Source organism: Choloepus didactylus, assembly GCF_015220235.1.
Source record: "Choloepus didactylus isolate mChoDid1 chromosome 26 unlocalized genomic scaffold, mChoDid1.pri SUPER_26_unloc1, whole genome shotgun sequence".
Lineage (NCBI taxonomy): Eukaryota > Metazoa > Chordata > Mammalia > Pilosa > Megalonychidae > Choloepus > Choloepus didactylus.
In genome coordinates, this window is record NW_023637614.1 from 803,160 (window position 1) to 824,239 (window position 21,080).

At 36.7% G+C, this 21,080-nt stretch overlaps 1 pseudogene; it reads left to right on the plus strand.

The window, feature by feature from the left end:
- Window positions 1-19,503: 19,503 nt before the first annotated feature.
- Window positions 19,504-20,814, plus strand: LOC119525703 (annotated as a pseudogene).
- The last annotated feature ends 266 nt before the right edge of the window (window positions 20,815-21,080 follow it).

Consider the following 21,080-nt stretch of genomic DNA (forward strand, 5'->3'; position numbering starts at 1 on the left):
TAGTACTCAATGGTGAGAGACTGAAAGGCTTCCTTCTAAGATCAGGAACAAGACAAGGATGCCCGCTGTCACCACTGTTATTCAATGTTGTGCTGGAAGTGCTAGCCAGGGCAGTCCGGCAAGACAAAGAAATAAAAGGCATCCAAATTGGAAAAGAAGAATTAAAACTGTCATTGTTTGCAGATGATATGATCTTATATCTGGAAAACCCTGAGAAATCCACGACACAGCTACTGGAGCTACTAAACAAATTTAGCAAAGTAGCAGGATACAAGATTAATGCACATAAGTCAGTAATGTTTCTATATGCTAGAAATGAATGAACTGAAGAGACACTCAAGAAAAAGATACCATTTTCAATAGCAACTAAAAAAATCAAGTACCTAGGAATCAACTTAACCAAAGATGTAAAAGACCTATACAAAGAAAACTACATAACTCTACTAAAAGAAATAGAAGGGGACCTTAAAAGATGGAAAAATATTCCATGTTCATGGATAGAAAAGCTAAATGTCATTAAGATGTCAATTCTACCCAAACTCATCTACAGATTCAATGCAATCCCAATCAAAATTCCAACAACCTAGTTTTCAGGCTTGGAAAAGCTAGTTATCAAATTTATTTGGAAAGGGAAGATGCCTCGAATTGCTAAAGACACTCTAAAAAAGAAAAACAAAGTGGGAGGACTTACACTCCCTGACTTTGAAGCTTATTAGAAAGCCACAGTTGTCAAAACAGCATGGTACTGGCACAAAGATAGACATATAGATCAATGGAATTGAATTGAGAATTCAGAGATAGACCCTCAGATCTATGGTTGATTGATCTTTGATAAGGCCCCCAAAGTCACTGAACTGAGTCATAATGGTCTTTTCAAAAAATGGGTCTGGGAGAGTTGGATATCCATATCCAAAAAAATGAAAGAGGACCCCTACCTCACACCCTACACAAAAATTAACTCAAAATGGACAAAAGATGTCAATATAAAGAAAGTACCATAAAACTCCTAGAAGATAATGTAGGAAAACATCTTCAAGACCTTGCATTAGGTGGCCACTTCCTAGACTTTACACCCAAAGCACAAGCAACAAAAGAAAAAATAGTTAAATGGGAACTCCTCAAGCTTAGAAGTTTCTGCACCTGAAAGGAATTTCTCAAAAAGGTAAAGAGGCAGCCAACTCAATGGGAAAATATTTTTGGAAACCATGTATCTGACAAAAGACTGATATCTTGCATATATGAAGAAATCCTACAACTCAATGACAATTGTACAGACAGGCCAATTATAAAATGGGCAAAAGATATGAAAAGACAGTTCTCTGAAGAGGAAATACAAATGGCCAAAAAACACATGAAAGAATGTTCAGCTTCACTAGCTATTAGAGAGATGCAAATTAAGACCACAATGAGATACCATCTAACACCGATTAGAGTGGCTGCCATTAAACAAACAGGAAACTACAAATGCTGGAGAGGATGTGGAGAAATTGGAACTCTTATTCATTGTTGGTGGGACTGTATAATGGTTCAGCCACTCTGGAAGTTAGTCTGGCAGTTCCTTAGAAAACTAGATATAGAGTTACCGTTCAATCAAGCGATTGCACTCCTCGGTATATACCCAGAAGATCAGAAAGCAGTGACACGAACAGATATCTGCATGCCAATGTTCATAGCATCATTATTCACAATTGCCAAGAGATGGAAACAACCCAAATGTCCTTCAACAGATGAGTGGATAAATATAATGTGGTATATACACACGATGGAATACTACACGGCAGTAAGAAGGAACGATCTCGTGAAACATATGACAACATGGATGAACCTTGAAGACATAATGCTAAGCGAAATAAGCCAGGCACAAAAAGAGAAATATTATATGCTATCACTAATGTGAACTTTGAAAAATGTAAAACAAATGGTTTATAATGTAGAATGTAGGGGAACTAGCGATAGAGAACAATTAAGAAAGGGGGAACAATAATCCAAGAAGAACAGATAAGCTATTTAATGTTCTGGGGATGCCCAGGAGTGACTATGGTCTGTTAATTTCTGATGGATATAGTAGGAACAAGTTCACAGAAATTTTGTTATATTAGGTAACTTTCTTGGGGTAAAGTAGGAACAGGCTGGAAGTAAAGCAGTTATCTTAGGTTAGTTGTCTTTTTCTTAATCCCTTGTTATGGTCTCTTTGAAATGTTCTTTATTGTATTTTTTTTTCATACAGTTGATTTAAAAACAAAAGAGGGGGAGAAGGGAAAAATATGTAGTGCCCCCTTGAAGAGCCTGTGGAGAATGCAGGGGTATTGGCCTAACCCACCTCAATGGTTGCTCACATGACCAAAAACATAGGGGACTGGTGGTTTGATGCGTTGAGCCCTCTACTATAGGTTTTTACCCTTGGGAAGACGGTTGCTGTAAAGGAGAGGCTAGGCCTCACTATATTTGTGCCTAAGAGCCTCCTCCCGAAAGCCTCTTTGTTGCTGAGATGTGGTCCTCTCTCTCTAGCTAAGCCAACTTGAAAGGTGAAATCACTGCCCTCCCCCCCTACATGGGATCAGACACCCAGGGGAGTGAATCCCCCTGGCAACGTGGAATATGACTCCTGGATAGGAATGTAGACCTGGCATCGTGGGACGGAGAACATCTTGACCAAAAGGGGGATGTGAAAGGAAATGAAATAAGCTTGAGTGGCAGAGAGATTCCAAAAGGAGCCAAGAGGTCACTCTGGTGGGCACTCTTACACACAATTTAGACAACCCTTTTTAGGTTGTAAAGAATTGGGGTAGCTGGTGGTGGATACCTGAAACTATCAAACTACAACCCAGAACCCATGAATCTCGAAGACAATTGTATAGAAATGTAGCTTATGAGGGGTGACAATGGGATCAGGGAAGCCATAAGTACCACACTCCACTTTGTCTAGTTTATGGATGGATGAGTAGAAAAATAGGGGAAGGAAACAAACAAACAGACAGAGGTACCCAGTGTTCTTTTTTACTTTAATTGTTCTTTTTCATTTTAATTATTATTCTTGTTATTTTTGTGTGTGTGCTAATGAAGGTGTCAGGGATTGATTTAGGTGATGAATGTACAACTATGTAATGGTACTGTGAATAATCGAATGTACAATTTGTTTTGTATGACTGTGTGGTATGTGAATATATCTCAATAAAATGAAGATTAAAAAAAAAAACAAAAAAAAAAACACCATTTCCTTCTTGCATCCATGGTTTCTAATGAGAAATACACACAGTCTTATCAGGCTTGCTTTGCATGTAATGGATCACTTTTCTTTTGCTCCTTTCAGGATTTTCTGTCTTTGACATTTGATAATCTGATTATTAAGTGTCCTGGCATAGGTCTATTCAGGCCTATTCTGTTTGGGGTATGCTGAACTTCTTGGAGCTGTAATTTTTGTCTTTCTTGAGAGATGGGAAATTTTCATTATTTCCTTTATTATTGCTTCTGCTCCTTTTCCAAACTTTTGTCTTTCTGAGACACCCATGACATGTGCATTCATGGTTGTCATTTTGTCAATCCATTTCCTGATATTTTGCTTATATTTTCCATTCTTTTTCCTATCTGTTCATTTTTGTGTATGATTTCAGATGTCTTGTTCTCTAGTTCCTGAGTATTTTCTTTTGCCTCTTGAACTCTGCTGTTTTATGTACCCACTGTGCTTTTCATCTCTTGTGTTGTGACTTTCATTTCCATACCTTCTGCCAGTAGCTTTCTCAAAGTTTCAATTTCTGCCTTATGGTTGCTCAGTATTTTTTTAAATTTCCTTCCTCTCTTTTACTGTATCTTCCCTGAACTCATTGACTTGTGTTTTTTTATTTGATTTAGCATATTTCTTTGAAAATCTTTAATTGACTGATTAAAGTGAAACAATATCTCAACTGTATCTTGATTGAGGTGTATATTTGTTTATTTGACTGAGCCGTATCTCCACCCTTCCCAGTTTACTGTGTAGTCCTCTGTTGTCTAGGCATCTGGCTTCCTCAATCAGATATTTTCCAGACCAGAAATGGTTCAGGTCCCAGTAGAGGGTTACATTCAGTTTCAAGTCTCCCTGAGGATGTGTCTTAGAAATTTACAGGCTTTCCTGTGAGGTTTCTAGCTTCTGTGCTTTCCCTAACCTGCCCAGCAGGTGGCACCTCTCAGTCTGTCCCTCCCAACTGGTGTAAAGAGTTGTGGCCCTTTTAAGTCTTAGTTTGTTTCTGTTTTGACTGTTTCCCCCAGGCCCTGGGGTCTGAGTTCTGAGGAAGGGCAGGCCCTTGAGCTGGGCCCCCCTCCTTCCTTTTAGGGAAGATACACCCTTAGGGAGCTCTCTTCAGCATTTCAATAGTTGATTTGTCTCTCTGACTCTGGGTAATCCACCCCTGTCTGGGTCAGTGTGCTGTGTACCAAAAATGGCTGATGCTCCACTGAGCCATTCAGTTTGAGAGATGAAAACAGAAAGAAAGCCCCATTTCAGAACCAGTCCATGACCCTCCTATTTCACCCCTCAGGTAGAGCACCTGGTCTTCTGGGCTCCCCCTTCTGGGGCACAGGTGTTTTCCAGCTTGCTAAGGTCAGTCTCTAAAAGTGTATATTTTCTTTTCATAATTAATTTATTTTCCTCTCTGTCAGCCCCAGGTTCTCTCCACTGGGAGAGACCTCAGGGTAATTTCCTACTTCTCCATGTTTGTAGCTTGTATTCAGCAGTCCACATTTGTTAATTAATACTCCAGTTGGAGCTGGACTTAACTATATTCACTCACTCAGAGAAAGCTGCTTTCTACCACAGCAAGATCTGGCAGGTCAACCTGCCATGGGGTCAGGGGGATTCTGGCATGTGTACACAGTTATTATAGATTTTTGCTGTGATCTCAGCCTTTCCACCCAATCCACATTGGTGTATGATGTGTTGACAGTCACTGTTGTCCCCCAACAGTTGTTCCAGATTATTTACTAATTGTTTCTTGTTGTTTTTTAGTTGTTCCAGGGGACTAACTAAATTCCACACCTCTCTATGCTGCCAAATTAACTTCCTTCCTGAGAATTCCTGTTTGACTAATCAGAGGAAAATAGAGGCAACAAAATAAGGTTTCTGTGGCTTAGAGATTTCAAATAGAATTGAGAGGTGGTCCTGGAGGTTACTCCTATGCAAGCTTCAGCTAGATATCCCAAGTGGCCACCATATCGTAAGTCCAAGTCAACAGTAGTCCTAAAAACCCTAAAGAATACCTGTGTCCCTACCTAAGACTCTATAAAGTTTTAATCACCAGGTTTATTCTTCAGAAACCTAAATCCTCCAAAGAGCTTATATAGCAGCTAAATACCAAAACCCAGAGGCAACAGCCTCTTCAAGAAAATCAACTGGTTGCATCCACATTAACCATAACATTGACAAATCTTCTCAGTATGAAAAAGTTAGGATGGTCACTGCCTAGAGATTCCTAAAGATTCAGAAAGTGATTAAATTTGAGCAAAAGACAAGGTTGAACAACAGACAAGATTGAGCAACAGACAAGATTGGTGTAGCAACAGACAAATTGAATTTAACAAAGGATTAAGAATACTGATTATCAATTTTTTTCCTAGTTGCTAGAGTATTAGAATAGCTAAAAGGAAAGAACTGGAATGGTGGAATTGTAACCCATAACATTCTTTGAGCTTTGTTAAATAACTACTTGTTAAATTGTAATTTGAATGTGATCAACTTTTTATATATACTTTATATTTCACATAAGGAAATAACTGAAACCATGGTACCATATCCCATAATATTCTCAGAAATTTCCTATATAACTACTTGTTAAATTGTATTTTGTAGTTATCATCTTTTTGCATGTATGTTATATTTCAAGATATGGTAATAAGTGAAACTGTGTATCTGTATCCCATAACATTTTTTGAAATTTGCTCTCTATTTGTAAAACTGCTGTAGGAAATATATCACCTCTATTAAACTTGTTATATTTCACAATAAAAACAATTAATTGAGAATATATTTACTTGGACTCATTATTTTCACTTTTGAATATTTATCAGGGAAAAATTACATAGAAATTTGGAGAGATATTCAAATATATGTGTGTGTATATATATTTGTGTATAGATGCATATACACATATACATAAATGTCTAAATATACATGTAGGTATATAAAAATAAATTGAAAGAGACCTAAACAATGAATGAAATAACATGAAGTTTTCCATATTTAATAGACTAAATTGCTGTAACTGATTATGTAAATATTCTTAAATTCTATGAGAATATGTGTGCTTCTGACAGTTATTTAAATAGCATAATAGTACTTCCAAATTAAGTGGTGAGAATGGAAGAAAAATATATTATTTTGGGGACACAATAGTATAATATACTCTCAATTAAATGTTACAGTTAACATTTAAAATTTTAACTTATGATAAATTTATTACTAATGTTTTTAAATGAATTTGCAGTACTATAGTGCTTCTACTTAGAGAGGAAAATTGTAAAATTCAGCATAGAATCAATACTTTCTAGCTTGTCAATTTTTCATTCTGTTTAATATCAAAACATATTTGTGAACTGTATTGTTTGCTAGACCTGCAAATTTTGAGTGACTTCTGAAATAGAGTGTTTTATTTAATAGTTCTGTGATGTTCAAGCAAAACCCTGCAGGAAGTCATGATCTGATCCATTATCATTCATTTACCATGAGTAGACTGAAGGTTTTGCTTAGTCCTGATTTGCAAGAGCAAATGAGATAGCAGTCATAAGCAATCTCATACACAAGTATTTTAAATATGTTAGTTATTTTACATATGCTATTTTAACAGTTGTCTCCAGAACAGGAGAAGTATGATTGTTGTGTGCTGTTTATCTCTGTTTTGGTAAAACAGTTCTGTATATGAGGTCCATATTTTCATGTCTTACTCTCAACTGATATTGATATTTTAAGGTTTATGTTCTGTTTTAGTTTGCTAATGCAACCAGAATGCAAAACACCAGAAATTGATTGTCTTTTTTTAAAAGGGGGTTTATTTGGTTACACAGTTACAGTCTTAAGGCCATAAAGTGTCCAAGGTAATACATCAACAATCAGGTACCTTCACTAGAGGATGGCCAGTGGTGTCTGGAAAACCTCTATTAGCTGGGAAGGCACATGGCCAGCATCTGCTTTCAAAGGCTGTCTCCAAAATGTCTCAGTAAGCTGAAGCTCCTCTCTCTGTTCCAGTGAGTTCTACAAAATATCCCTCTTGGCTGTAACTCCTCTCCAAAATGTCACTATCAGCTGTACAGTGTTCCTTCTGTTTGTACTCATCCCCCTTTGAGTCCTGGGATGGCAAAACTCTTCCTGAGATTCAAGGCGGAAGGCCCACCCTTGACCTCCTGGACAAACTCACCTTTTCCATGCATGTGGGCCACTCCACTCTCCCAGCCCAAGACCTCTTGACTCCAGACCTCAAACTCCATGGCTCTTTCTTTGAAGAAAGCTTTCCTTCAATTTGTTCCTTGACTGTCTCCTCCAGGCCAGACCAGCAGTGGATCCATCTATGAAGATCTCACAAAAATTCTGTTAGCTTCACATGAAGTACACAGTGTTCAAAGCCATCAGGCAACAGGACTTTCCACAAATTCTTTCTGGATATCTCCATATCCAACCTTGGCTTGTACTGAAATGGTGACTGGGTTCCTTGTTTGGTTACATCCTCATGTTGGGTTGTAGCTTCTAGGGTTTCATCCCCAGTAAGCTGAGAGTTTTTCAGGACATCAATTGCCAGTTTCTTTGAAACCAAGAGTTCATTTCTCAGCTTATCATTGTTCTTTTGCATTTTACTATAAGCTGCAAGTAAAAGCCAGGCTACTTCTTCTATATTTTGCTTGGAGATCACATAAGCTAAATGTTCCAGGTTGTTGCCTTCAAATGCTGACTTCCATCCAACAGCAGGACTCAATTTTGTCAAATTCCCTGTCACTTTCAAACAAGGATTGCCTTCCTTCCAGTTTGCAACAACTCATTCATCATTTCTACTCAAGTCCTCATTGGAAGTATCTTTAGAGTCCATGTTTCCACAGTCTCTTCAAAGCAGTTTAAGGCCTTTTCTATCAAGCTTCTCACAATTCTTCCAGAACTTTCCCTTTATCCATTTAAAAAGCTGTTCCAACATGTTTGGTGTTTTCAAACACAGCAGCACCATCACCCCACTTCTCTGGTACCAAAATCTGTTTTAGTTTGTTAATGCTGCCAGAATGCAAAACACCAGAAATGGATTTGATTTTATAAAAGGGGGATTAGTTGGTTACACAGTTACAGACTTAAGGCCATACAGCATCCAAGATAATGCATCAATACTTGGGTACCTTCACTGTAGGATGGCCAATGGCATCTGGAAAACCTCTGTTAGGTAGGAAGGCACATCGCCAACATCTACTTCCAAAGGCCATCTTAAAAATGTCTCTGTAAGCTGAAGCTCCTCTCTCAGTTCCAGTGCATTCCTCAAGATGTCTCTCTTTGCTGTAGCTCCTCTTCAAAATGTCACTCTCAGCTGCACTGAATTCCTTCTGTTTGTCAGCTCATTTATATGGCTCCGGTGATTTAATTTAGACCCACCCTGAATGGGTGGGGTAACACCTCCATGGAAATTATCCAATGAGAGTCATCACCCACAGTTGGGTGGGGTATATCTCCACAGAGACACTCAAAGAATTACAATCTAATCAACACTGATACTTCTGCCCACATAAGATTCCATCAAAGATTATGGCCTTCTCTGGGGGAAATAATACATTCAAACAAGTACAAAATCCCAGCACTTTTCTGAGGATGCCAGTCACCTCTTTATTTCAAAGAATGTAGATGAGGTTGTTGAGCATGAGAGTGAGACTGATGTAGATAGAAGACAGATGCTACATCATCCTGCTTAGCAGTATAATAGGATTTGGTGACAATGTATATGATGATGGCTGTTCCATAGAAGAGAGACACCACAATCATATGGGAAGAACAGGTTGTCAAAGATTTCTTATGTCTGAATTTTATCCTAATCTCAAAATGAAAGAGAGTATCTGCATATTTGAAGCCATAATGGCAGATATTGGAATGAGGAGGAACACAACACCACTGACATAAAGTCCATTTTCATCAAGAGATGTATCAACACAAACAAGTTTCAGGAGAGCTGGGATCTCACAGAAGAAATGACGGATTTCCCAGGATGCATAGTAAGGGAGATTCAGAGTATATATGACAAGGATTGAGGTGTTAAACAGAGAACCCATCCAGATGCCAGCCACCATAAATGTTCAGACTGTAGGGCACATGAGGGTTGAATAACAGAGATGGTGACATATTGCCACAAAGCAGTCATAAGCCAAGACTGCCAGGAGAAGTCACTCTGCTCCAACAGGGGTGGTGAAAAAAGAGAGTAGAATCCCACAGTTAATTAAAGAAATGATATTCTTCCCAGACAGGTAATAGTGGCTATCTTTGGTACAAAAGTGGAGCTAATCAAGAAGCCCATGATGAAAATTGATTTAGAAGTACATAGGCATATGGAGTTGAGCATTCTTCCAAATGAGAATAATCATCTTAATAATGCCAACAAGAGTCACAAGAAACACCAAAAGATGAAAATGAACAGGAGATTGGGACTTAAATGTGATAAAATATCTCCAGGAGAACAAAGTCCATTCCAGTTTTCAGATAAGTCTGTCCCAACATACTATACTTCTCAATTCATTAACCTGGATACAATAGAAAAAAATCTTTATTCCCATCACAAATTCAGTCTATACCCATTTTACAATATGCCAATGTCATTATTTTCCTATTTATACAATTATATATATATATATGGTGTTTCTACTATTATAGTCTATTTACCACAAAATACATGATATTGCCATTGCAATGTAAATGCATAATGATTTAAAAGGCTTAATCCAAAATTTGCAAGAATCTAAATGATCAGTATTTTAAGGAAACACATTTAGATCCCTTAAAATATTGGTAATATTAATAAGCTGAACTTGATCAAAAATATACACTCGTACATATCTCCATATTCTCTCTTCCTCTCTCATCTGTCTCTATCTCTATGTATCTATCAATTGATTTGACTATTGTATCTATTTCTATATATATATTTAATCTCTATATTTGGATATACCAAACACAGTCATTTTGAAAGCATTCTCTGGTTTTGCTTAGTCCTGATTTGCAAGAGCAAATCAGATAGCAGTCATAAGTAATCTTATACACAAAATAGGTTAGTTGTTTTATGTATGCTATTTTACCTTTATAACATATCTGCAAGAGAATTACTTTGCTTGTTTCCAAAAGGCAAGTTTTATTTTCAGAGACATCAAATAATTTTTCTTTTTTAGAACCAGAATCATTATCACATTAAAAGTTTCCAAGTTCCCTTTTTCTTCTGTTAGTATACTACCTAATGTGGTCTTAAGTGGTCTTGTTTAAGTGTTCTTTATTTTGAAATAAGGATGAGTATTTTTTTCTTTTCTGTAATTTGATGGCTGAAAATAATGAACCATTCAAACAAGGCTGGAAGAAGCTCAGTATCAACCCAGATTCATTAATTTGACTCCACATGCTCAAAACACTGTTGAGGATATGATAAACTATGAAGACAATAGAAATAAATGAACAAGAAAATAATTCATTAGTGATATTATTTGACCAGAGGGCTTGTGGATGTTCATCTATGCTTAATCCTCTGTGAGACAGAGCTCTGTGTGAAGGGAAACAAAGAGCACCTAGATCAAAGGGACAATAAGCTAGTCTGAAGAGAACTACAAGGAGATAACCTTGACTAACTCTTATGCTATTTTGTGGATATAAGAATGAGTGTTATACTATACAAACAGTGAACCATAAGTTAAACCATGGATTTTTAAATAATAACTACAATTATAAAAATGTGCTATCATCAAGTGTAAGAAATTTTCTACACCAAGACCAGGTGGTGGTGGTGGGTGTATATGGGAATCATGTATATTATGCATGATATTCCTGTGAACTTACCCCTTTCCTAATAAAGATAATAATGTAGTGAGTAGATGGGTTAAATTTATTAATGCACAGGTAATATATTATTCAAGATACTCATTGAAGTTTGTGAAACATTAAAAAAATCTATTAAAATATAAAAAAATATATTTCACACAACAGAGAAGAAAAAATAGCTTCTTTCCTGGGAAATTGTATTCAGAATCACTGTTTGCCACTGTCTATAGTGACTTGCTTCTTATTGTTGGAAGCATGTCCATCTCTCATGATGTTCTATCTATGAAAACCTGTAATTGTGTGTAATTGACATGGTCTCTTAACAAGTATTAATCTTTGTTTATAGGAAAACTGTACTACATTCTTTACACTTATTTAAGGGATGTAAGCTTATATATATCATTTACCATTTTTCCAACAAATATTGAGAGAAATACAAAATGACTTAACAGCAGAAAGTAGTCAAAAACACCATGAGCTCATTACCTTGTCTTAAACTCAGAGAAGCTTCTCACTGCTATAAATATAAAAGTTCTAATTTGTAATTCAATAATTTAATTTTCTACTTCAAAATTTGGTTTTACAAAATCACATTAAAGGTCTCCAAAATAAAAACAATTAAAATGCAAAATATTTACTATTTTCAAAATCATACTATGCATGATGTTTATTTCAGTTTTATTTTCAGTTGAGTACTTATTTTACCTTTTTAAGCATTCTCTTCAAACAAGTCAACTCAATTACTGAAAAATTAATCCTTGACTTGGTATTCATTTTGAATTTTTTCTTACACAGTGTCTTATTACCAGTGTTCATGAAACTGCATTCCTTTGGTCTTAAAGTAAATGAAGGAGTAAGTAAAAATGATTTAGTGAGAAAATCACACTAACAGACACACAAAACAGTTGTATTGTTGACAGTGAATTAATTTAGATGTCTCTAAATATAATTGCTTTATTAAACATACATGTGTGTATATATATATATTTATGCACACACACACACATATAGAAAGGAGTTGTTTATTCTGGATCAGGGACACATGTGTGAACTAAAGAAATACAGCTGTAAACTAAGTAAGATATAAGGAATATAAACTGGTTAATCATTAAAGGGCTCTTTTGTTAAATCCTAATACTCTCTAGATGATGTTTGATGTCCTCTCTTCTACAAAATGGTTTTATAGCACCATCAAGAGACTTTTGATAGTTTATAAGAATTTTAAAGTTTGGAATACTATTCTTCCTTCTTTACCAAAAAAATCTTGATATATTTTTCCCTAGAGTGGCAAGGATTAGGAAATTTGTTTTTTCCAATACACACTGAACTGTAAATCCATGTGTATGGTGGTAGACATAATCATAAACTGTGGCTTTGGTATTAATGTATAATGTAACCTTATGCTGTTCAAATGATTTTCACTAATGTATACCACATACAGCTCCATAATTTGGTGAAAATATTATTCTTTCTAATCAATATATTAATATGTAATCAGTACTTTTAATTACCTTTCAAAACAAAGCATGTTTTAATCTGAAGATTCAACTTATTCATTTGAAGTAACTAGAAGAGTCTGAGAATATGAAGGGATTTAAGCCCTATCGATCTTTACATTAATTGGTTAACTTGTACATTTTTCTGCTCTATGTATAATAAATCTATCAAATATCCATTCACTTGGTATAATCACTCCTGGGAGAGAAGGAATTAATTTTGCTTAATTTGATTTTTCTCATATGAATGTACCAAATTTTTATATATTTTTTTCATTTAAAAAGTTAAAAAATTCTCCCAATTTGAGCATCTAAAATTATTTTAAATTTGAATCCAGAAGGAAAAACAAATAAATAGATAAGTAAATAAAATCTTCAATTTTAAAACGTATTCACTTGCTGTAGTGAAACTTATGGCAGTAAATGGGAGGCTAAGCATACCTATAATTATGCCTAGGACTCACCTCCAATGAACCTCTTTTGTGACTCAGATGTGCCCTTTCTCTCTCTAAGCCCAACTATGCAAATTCATTACTCTCCCCACTATGTGAGATGTGTGTCCCAGGGGAGTGAATCTCCATAATGGCATGGGACATGACTCCCAGGAATGAGCCCAGGTCTGGCATTGAGGGATTAAGAATGGCTTTTTGACCAATAGGGGGAAATAAAATTTAAAAAATAATAATGTTTCAGTGGTGAAGAGATTTCGAATAGAGTTGAGACATGATCATGCTCTTATGCAAGATCCAGCTAGATATTCCAAATGTCCACATATGCCAAGCTCTAATCAACAGTAGTCCTGAAAATACTAAAGAATACCTAGATCCCTATCCAAAATCCTATAAAAGTTCCACTAAGTTTACTTCTCAGAAACTTAAATCCCCCAGAGTGTTCCAATGGCAGATAAGTCCCCAAATCCAGAAGCAACAGCCTTTTCAAGAACATCAACCAGATACAACCCCCTTCCCCATAGTGTCAACACCTCTTTTCAATCTGAAGAAATTAAGATGGTCATTGCCTAGACATCACTGAAGATCAAGAAATTTGTTTTCCTAGTTTGCTGATGATGCAGAATGCAAAACACCAGAGATGGATAGGCTTTTATAAAATGGGGGTTTATTTTGCTACACAGTTACAGTCTTAAGGCCACAAAGCATCCAAGGTAACACACCAGAAATCAGGTACCTTCACCGGAGGACGGCCAATGGCATCCAGAAAACCTCTGCTAGCTAGGAAGGCAGCCGGCATCCGCTCCAAAGCTCTGGCCTCAAAACGGCTCTCTCCCAGGATGTTCCTCTCCAGCAAGCTTGCTCCTCTTCAAAACATCACTCACAGCTGCACTCAGTTCCCTCTCTTTGAGTCAGCTCATTTATATAGCTCCACCAATCAAGGCCCATCCTGAATGGGTGGGGCCATGCCTCCATGGGAACATCTCATCAGAATCATTACCCACAGCTGGGTGGGACACATTCCAAGCAAATCCAACCAGCACCAAAACTTCTGCCCCAGAAAACTACAAAGACAATGGCATTTGGGGGACACAATACATTCAAACCGGCACATTTGTGGAACTGTAACCCATAACATTCTTTGAAATTTGATAACTAATTGTTAAATTGTACATTAAAGTTATCATTTTCTCTCTATATATGTCATATTTGACAATAAAAATGTGAAAATGTTATTCAATGACTATGCATTAATGATATAGTTTTTGTAGTCCAAGGATTAGGACAAAGTTTCCCTCTCATTATTGAAGGATATTTGGTATCAAACACAATATCAGTAAATAGAAAAAAATGGTATTATAGAGCTGCCCAATTTCACTTATATTTATACTGACTCAGAGTAGTATTTATTATGTAACATTACTTTCAGCTTTGCTGCAAAAGTATGGCTGATAATGTGAAATGAACTAACTGCTTACAAAATAATATCATCATGCCTACTATCATTTGAAATTTTTTGGCTTAAAAGTATATCCTATTTTTTTTTCAGAAATACTAGATATACTCCAACTTATCTTTCATATTTCATCACAAAATATAACCAGAATTCTACTCATGTAAAAAGGAATGCTGCACAAAATGTATCCAGAGACTCATATTCCTTTGATTTCAGGGCCATTAATTACCAATGAACCAAGAAGGTTAAATACAACACAAAATTATCTGCTATGGAAGTTTGGCCCAATTTACCATTCTACGTGTGCTGTCCTCAGAGAAAATGTCCCTTGTCAGTCCTTCTGTTCCCTTAGGTAGGCAAAGCAAAATTATTTCATTGTCTTTCAAATAATGAAATTAAGCAAATCTGTTCTCTTGGAAACAGGCAAACAAAAATATTAATCAGGCAAGTAAGCAATTATTTAGCAGTGCCAGTGTACTCCATCTGAGACATGGAAAATTGCAGTGGTGATATCCCAGGCAGAATTCAACAACTGCTGACTTGAATCCAGAGTGAGAGGTTTTCCTTCTTGACTTCATCATCTATTAGTGACTTCTGATATGTTACTTAACTTTTCTTTCCTCTAGTTCTTCATATAAAAAATGGGTATGATAAGAGCATGCCTGTTATGGGGTTTTGTGAATGTAAAGTGAATGGATTATTGCATATCTCATAGAACAGTACCAAGTGTTGGGAAATGTTAAATGCTTCACAATATGAGGATGAGTTTTGATTTTTATACATTGGTACAATTAGTGTGAATTGATTCATAATGCATAATTCTATTTTTCTTGCTAGAATCAATATGCACAAATAAGATATAAGCAGAAATATAGTCTATTTAATGAGCTATACATCTGAGTCCATCAATTTATCAAATATCAGGCATTTTATTTAAAAATAACAGAGGGAGGAGCTAAGATGGTGGCATTGAGAGGAGTGGAAGCTAGTTAGTCCCCTGGAATAATTCATAAATGACAGAAAAATTAGTAAATAACCTGAAATAACTGTGGGGAGGCAAATGTGACTGTCCTCTCCTTATACACCAACCTGAATTGGGAAGAATGCCTGAGATCACAGCATAAAATCTGTAAGTAAAAACTGTGGATCCAAGCAGAGCCCCTCCCTCATGGAAGACTCCCAGTGCTAGAGAGCAGCTCTCTGCACAAGCGAATATACCCCAGCACGTCTCCAACTGGGGTTTTAATGTTAACTGCTCAATACAAACAGCAAATCCCCCAAAAGCAGACAGAGGCTTTTGGTGACAACTGAACTTGGGAGAGTCAGGGGATATATCTGTCTCAAGACAGGGAACCCTAAGGATTGGTTGCTATCTCTGGTCAATGGGTGAATCTGGGGGCTTTTAGTCCCTTTCTCTCTCTCTCAACCTGTGTGGCTCAGGGGAAAAAGCTTCAGTCATTTTCAGCTGGCAGTGCTTTGCAGTAGAGAAAGCCTCAGCAATTTTTAAACTGGCAGACAAGGTGGAGATAGAAGAGTCAGAGAAACAAATAATCTATTTATATGCAAATGACCTCTCTGTAGGGGGCATAGCTTCCCAAGAGGAAAGAGGAGAGGCCCAGCTCTACTACCTGCCTTAATTCAGAACAAGACATCAGAGTCTGGGGGAGGAGAGCCATGGGCCACACCCCCTTACACCAGCCCAGAGTAACAGGCTGACAGGGACCACCTGCTGGGCAGAAAAGCACAGGGTGTATCAGTCCTCTAAGACACACTATCAGGGAAACCAGACACTGAATATTTCCTCCTGTGACTTGAGCTTGTTCTCATCTGCAAAAACCTGATTGGGGTGGCCTAGGAAGTCAGATGCCTAGCAAATAGAAAACTACAACCTATTCTAAGAAAAACAGTTTTGCCCCAGTCAAAGGAACAAACTTACAATTCAACTGATGTACAGGAATTTAAACAAATAATGCTAACTGAATTCAAAAAGTTTAGAGAAGATATGGTAAAAGAGATAAAGGCTGTAAAGAAAACACTGGGCATACATAAGGCAGAAATTGCAAGTTCAAAAAAACAACTGGTGGAATCTATGGAAATGAAAGGCACAGCACAAGAGACAAAAGACACAATGGAAACATAAAACAGCAGATCTCAAGAGGTAGAAGAAAACACTCAGGAACTGGAGAACAAAACACTTAAAGGACTACACACAGAAGAACAGATAGAGAACAGAATGGAAAAATATGAGCAACATCTCCAGGAATTTAGGATGAAACAAAATACAAGAAAGTATGTATCATTGCTGTCCCAGAAGGTGAAGAAAAGGAAAAAGGGGCAGAAGCAACAGTAGAAGAAGTAATCAATGAAAATTTCCCATCACTTATGAAAGACATAAAATTACAGATTCAAGAAATACAGTATACTCCACTACAATAGATCTGAATAGGCTTATACCAAGACACTTAATAATCAGATTATCAAACATCAAACATAAAGAGAGAATCCTGAAAACAGCAAGAGAAAAGTGAACCTTCACATACAAAGGAAGGTTAATAAAACTATGTGTGAATTTCTCAGCAGAAACCATGGAGGCAAGAAGGAAATAGTGTGATATATTTAAGACACTGAAAGAGAAAAACTGTCAACCATGAATCCCATAACCAGCAAAACTGTCCTTCAAATATGAGGGAGAGTTCAAAATATTCTCTGACAGACAATGAAAGTCTTTGTGAAAAAGACACCTGCCCTACAGGAAATACTAAAGGGAGGACTACAGACTTAGAGAAGACAGAAGTGAGAGACACACAATTTTGAGTAATAGTAGCAGAACAATGTAAGTATACTGAACAAAGATAACTAAGAATATGGTTGAAAGAGGAAGGTTAGGAGCATGTGGGACACCAGAAGAAAAGAGGAAAGATAAAGACTGGGACTGTGTAACTCAGTGAATCCTAGAGCGTTCAACAATTGTGATAAAATGTACAAATATGTTTTTTTCATGAGGGGGAACAAATGAATATCAACCTTGCAAGATGTTAAAAATAGGGAGGCATTGGTGTAAAAATACAATCAACATAAACTAGAGACTATAATTAATAGAATCATTGTATTATGCTTCTTTTAATGTAATACAGGCAATATACCAATGTAAATACTGATAAGGGGGGGCATAGGGGAAGGGTGTGAGACACTTGGCAATGGTGGTGTTCTCTGACTCTTTATTCTACTTTGATTTAATGTGGTCTTTCCTTTTTCTGCTTCCTAGTTGTTACTTTTTTCTCTTTCTTTTTTCTTTTTCTTTTGACTGTCTACCTTTTTTGACTCTTCCTCCTGCATTGCAGAAGAAATGTAGATGTCCCTACATAGATAGTGGTAAGGGTGGTGAATACATAAGTATGTGACTATACATTGTTTACTTAGGATGGAATGTATGTCATGTGAACAAAACCATCTTAAAAAATGGGTTGATGATGAAACCTTGAGGGCAATATATTGCATGAAATAATCCAGACACATAAGGACAAATAATGCAGGGCCTAACTGATAGGAACTAATTATAATATGTAAACTCATAGACATGAAATATAAGTTACCAAGATATAGAATGAGGCTAAAGAATGGGGAGCAGTTGCTTAGTATGAGCAGAATGTTCAACTAGGGTGAACTTAAATGTTTGGAAATGAGCAGAGGTTATATACAATGTTGTGAGAAATAACTAACAGTGCTGAATGAAGTGTGAATGTGGTGGAAAGGGGAAGCTCAGAGTCATGTATGTCACCAGAAGGAAAGTTGGAGGTCACAAGATGGGGATGTATAAAACTGAATCCTGTGTTGCAATGTCCATGATTAACTGTACAAATATTATAAATCTCTTTCATGAACCAGAACAAATGTATGACATTACAACTAGAAGTTAATAATAGAGGGGCATATAGGGAAAAATTATATACCTATTGCAAACTATATACTACAGTTAGTAGTATTTGAACATTTTTTCATAAACAGTAACAAATGTACTATACCAATACTATGAGTCAACAATGGAAGAGGGGTGGTTAGGGATATGGGAAGATTTGAGTTCCTTTTCTTTTTATTTTTTTCTTCTTTGCTTTATTTCTTGTCTGGAGTAATGAAAATGTTCTAAAAATTTAACATAAATTAACTGTGGTGATGGATGTAGAGCTGTATGAGGGTACCAGGGGCAATTGATTCTACACTTCGGATCTTTGGATAATTGAATGGTATGTGAACAATCTCAACAAAATTAAAAAAAATAACAATTATTTTGAAAAATATATCATCACTGTTGTTTGTTTATTCATGTAATAGACATATTTCATTAAAGTTTTTTGAGCTTTCTAATCCTGAAATAATTCCTATTTATTTTTTTCTTATATGTGGAGAGGTAAAGAGCTATACCAATCAAAAGAATTGAAGCTATGTTAATAGAGTAAAATCCAGTAGCAGCGAGACAAAGTGCTTAGGGAAGCCACAGAGGGCAGGGTGTGCAGAGGCTCCAGTACCTCCACTGCTCACTCCTGCCACCCTTTCCTGATCATGGAACAAATTCTAATCTCCTGGCCCACACTCACCAATCGGGTGCATGCTTGTGGGGTCCTTCCATTAACCACTCCCTTCTACACTGGTTTCCAGCTGTGCTTCCTCTTTCGTGTGTGTGCGTGGGCATGCATGTCCACCCTCCCACCCCCAGGCTCCCTGTGGGTCATGTCACCAGACTGCACCCAGCCAAGGCAACAGCACTGAGGGCATGAGTTGGGTTGTAGCTGTGGTGGCAGCAGTGGCAGTGGGGGCAGATGTGCAGTGAGAATGAAGCCTGAGGCATTGAGTGTGGAGAGAAAGGAGAGCTGAACAGGAACAGATATGTTCATCTTATGACTGATATGAAGAAACTAGTCATGAGCCAAAGGTCAAGATGCCTCCCCGGGAAATCTTTCTGCTGATGCTGCTTTATAATGTCATACAATGTATGTTTGCTTTAAGGAAGACCTTCATAATTAAAATATTTTCATCTTATAAGTACGTGAAATAAAAATTAGATACTTTGAGGAAACGTTTTCCTCCTAATAAGTTATTCTTTTAATGAGTGATTTGGCAAACAATGTAGTTCTATATAGTGGTGTGAAAACCTCTTTGAAGGAAGCTAATCATGATGGAGATTTTGGAATCACACTTGCAGAGCTGCGGGCTCTCATGGAGCTCAGGTCCACAGATGCATTACATAAAATACAGGAAACCTATGGAGACATCTATGAGATTTCCTCCAATTTCAAACATCTAACAGAGGCTTGAGTGGAAACCCTGCAGATATAGAGAGAAGAAGTGTTTGCAAAGAATTTTATACCCCCTAAAAAACTAAGAATTTTCTTCAGTTAATATGGGAAGCATTAGAAGATGTGACTTTAATTATATTAGTGGCAGCCATAGTTTCACTGGGACTTTCTTTTTACCAACTTCCAGAAGGGAATAATGCACCTTTTTGGGGGAGGAAGAAGGTGAAAGTGAAATTTATTGGATTGAAGGACCTACAATGCTCTACTCAGTTGTGTGTGTGGTATTATTAATAGCCTTCAATTACTGGAGTAAGGGAAAACAGTTTAGAGGTTTGCAGAGTCAAATTGAACAAAAAGAGAATTCAGAGTCATCAGGGATGGTCAGGTCATTCAGACACCTGTAGCTGGCATTATTTTGGGGAACATTACTAATAACTTTGCAGTAATCTTCCAGCTGACAGCATACCTAATAAAGGCAATGATCTTAAAATAGATGAAAGTCCATTGACAGGTGAATCTGATCCTGTTAAGAAGTCTTTAGATAAGGACTACATCTATCAGGATGGTGTTAGGTGTTCATGCCTGCCCCTTCAGAAGATTGTGAACTAGGAGGGAGACCAAACACAAATACTGATAGCTGTAAAGAAGATATCATTGAGTTAAGGAAACCAACTAAGCTTGGAAGACTACTTAAATTCATAAAAAGATTAGAGTAGAAGTTTGGAAAGCTTTGTAATGGGTGACAAGAGATGACGATGTGAATGCACAAGTTGTTGCAAAACTGTACTTGTGTAATGGCAGGCTCTGGAAGGCTGGTAGTTACTGACATAGGTGAAAATTTTCAAGTTGGAATTATCTTTTCTTCATGTGGAGCTGGAGGTGAAGAGGAAGAGAAGAAAGATGAGAAGAAAAGAGGAAACAAAAATAAGAAACAAGAGGGAACTATTGAGAGTGACAAGAAAGCAAAAGCACAGGATGGTGCAGTCACAGAAATGTAGCCATTGAAGAGGAAGAAGGTGAGGATGGTGATGAGAAAGACAAAAAGAAAACAAATTTGCCAAAAAAGGAAAAATCTGTTTTACAATGGAAACTTAAGAGAATTGGACATTCAGATTGGTAAAGCAAGTCTATTAATATCTGACATCACAGTAATCATCTTAGTATTATATTTTATAATTGATGTGTTCTGGGTTCAGAAGAGACCATGGCTTGTTAAGTGCACGCTCATCTACATACAATATTTTGTAAAGTTCTTCATTATTGGAGTTACAGTTTTAGTGGTAGTAGGGCCAGGAAGCCTTCCACTTGCAGTTGCTATCTTGCTGGCTTATTCAGTTAAGAAAATGATCAAAGAATATCTTAGGCAACTGGATATTTGTGAAACCA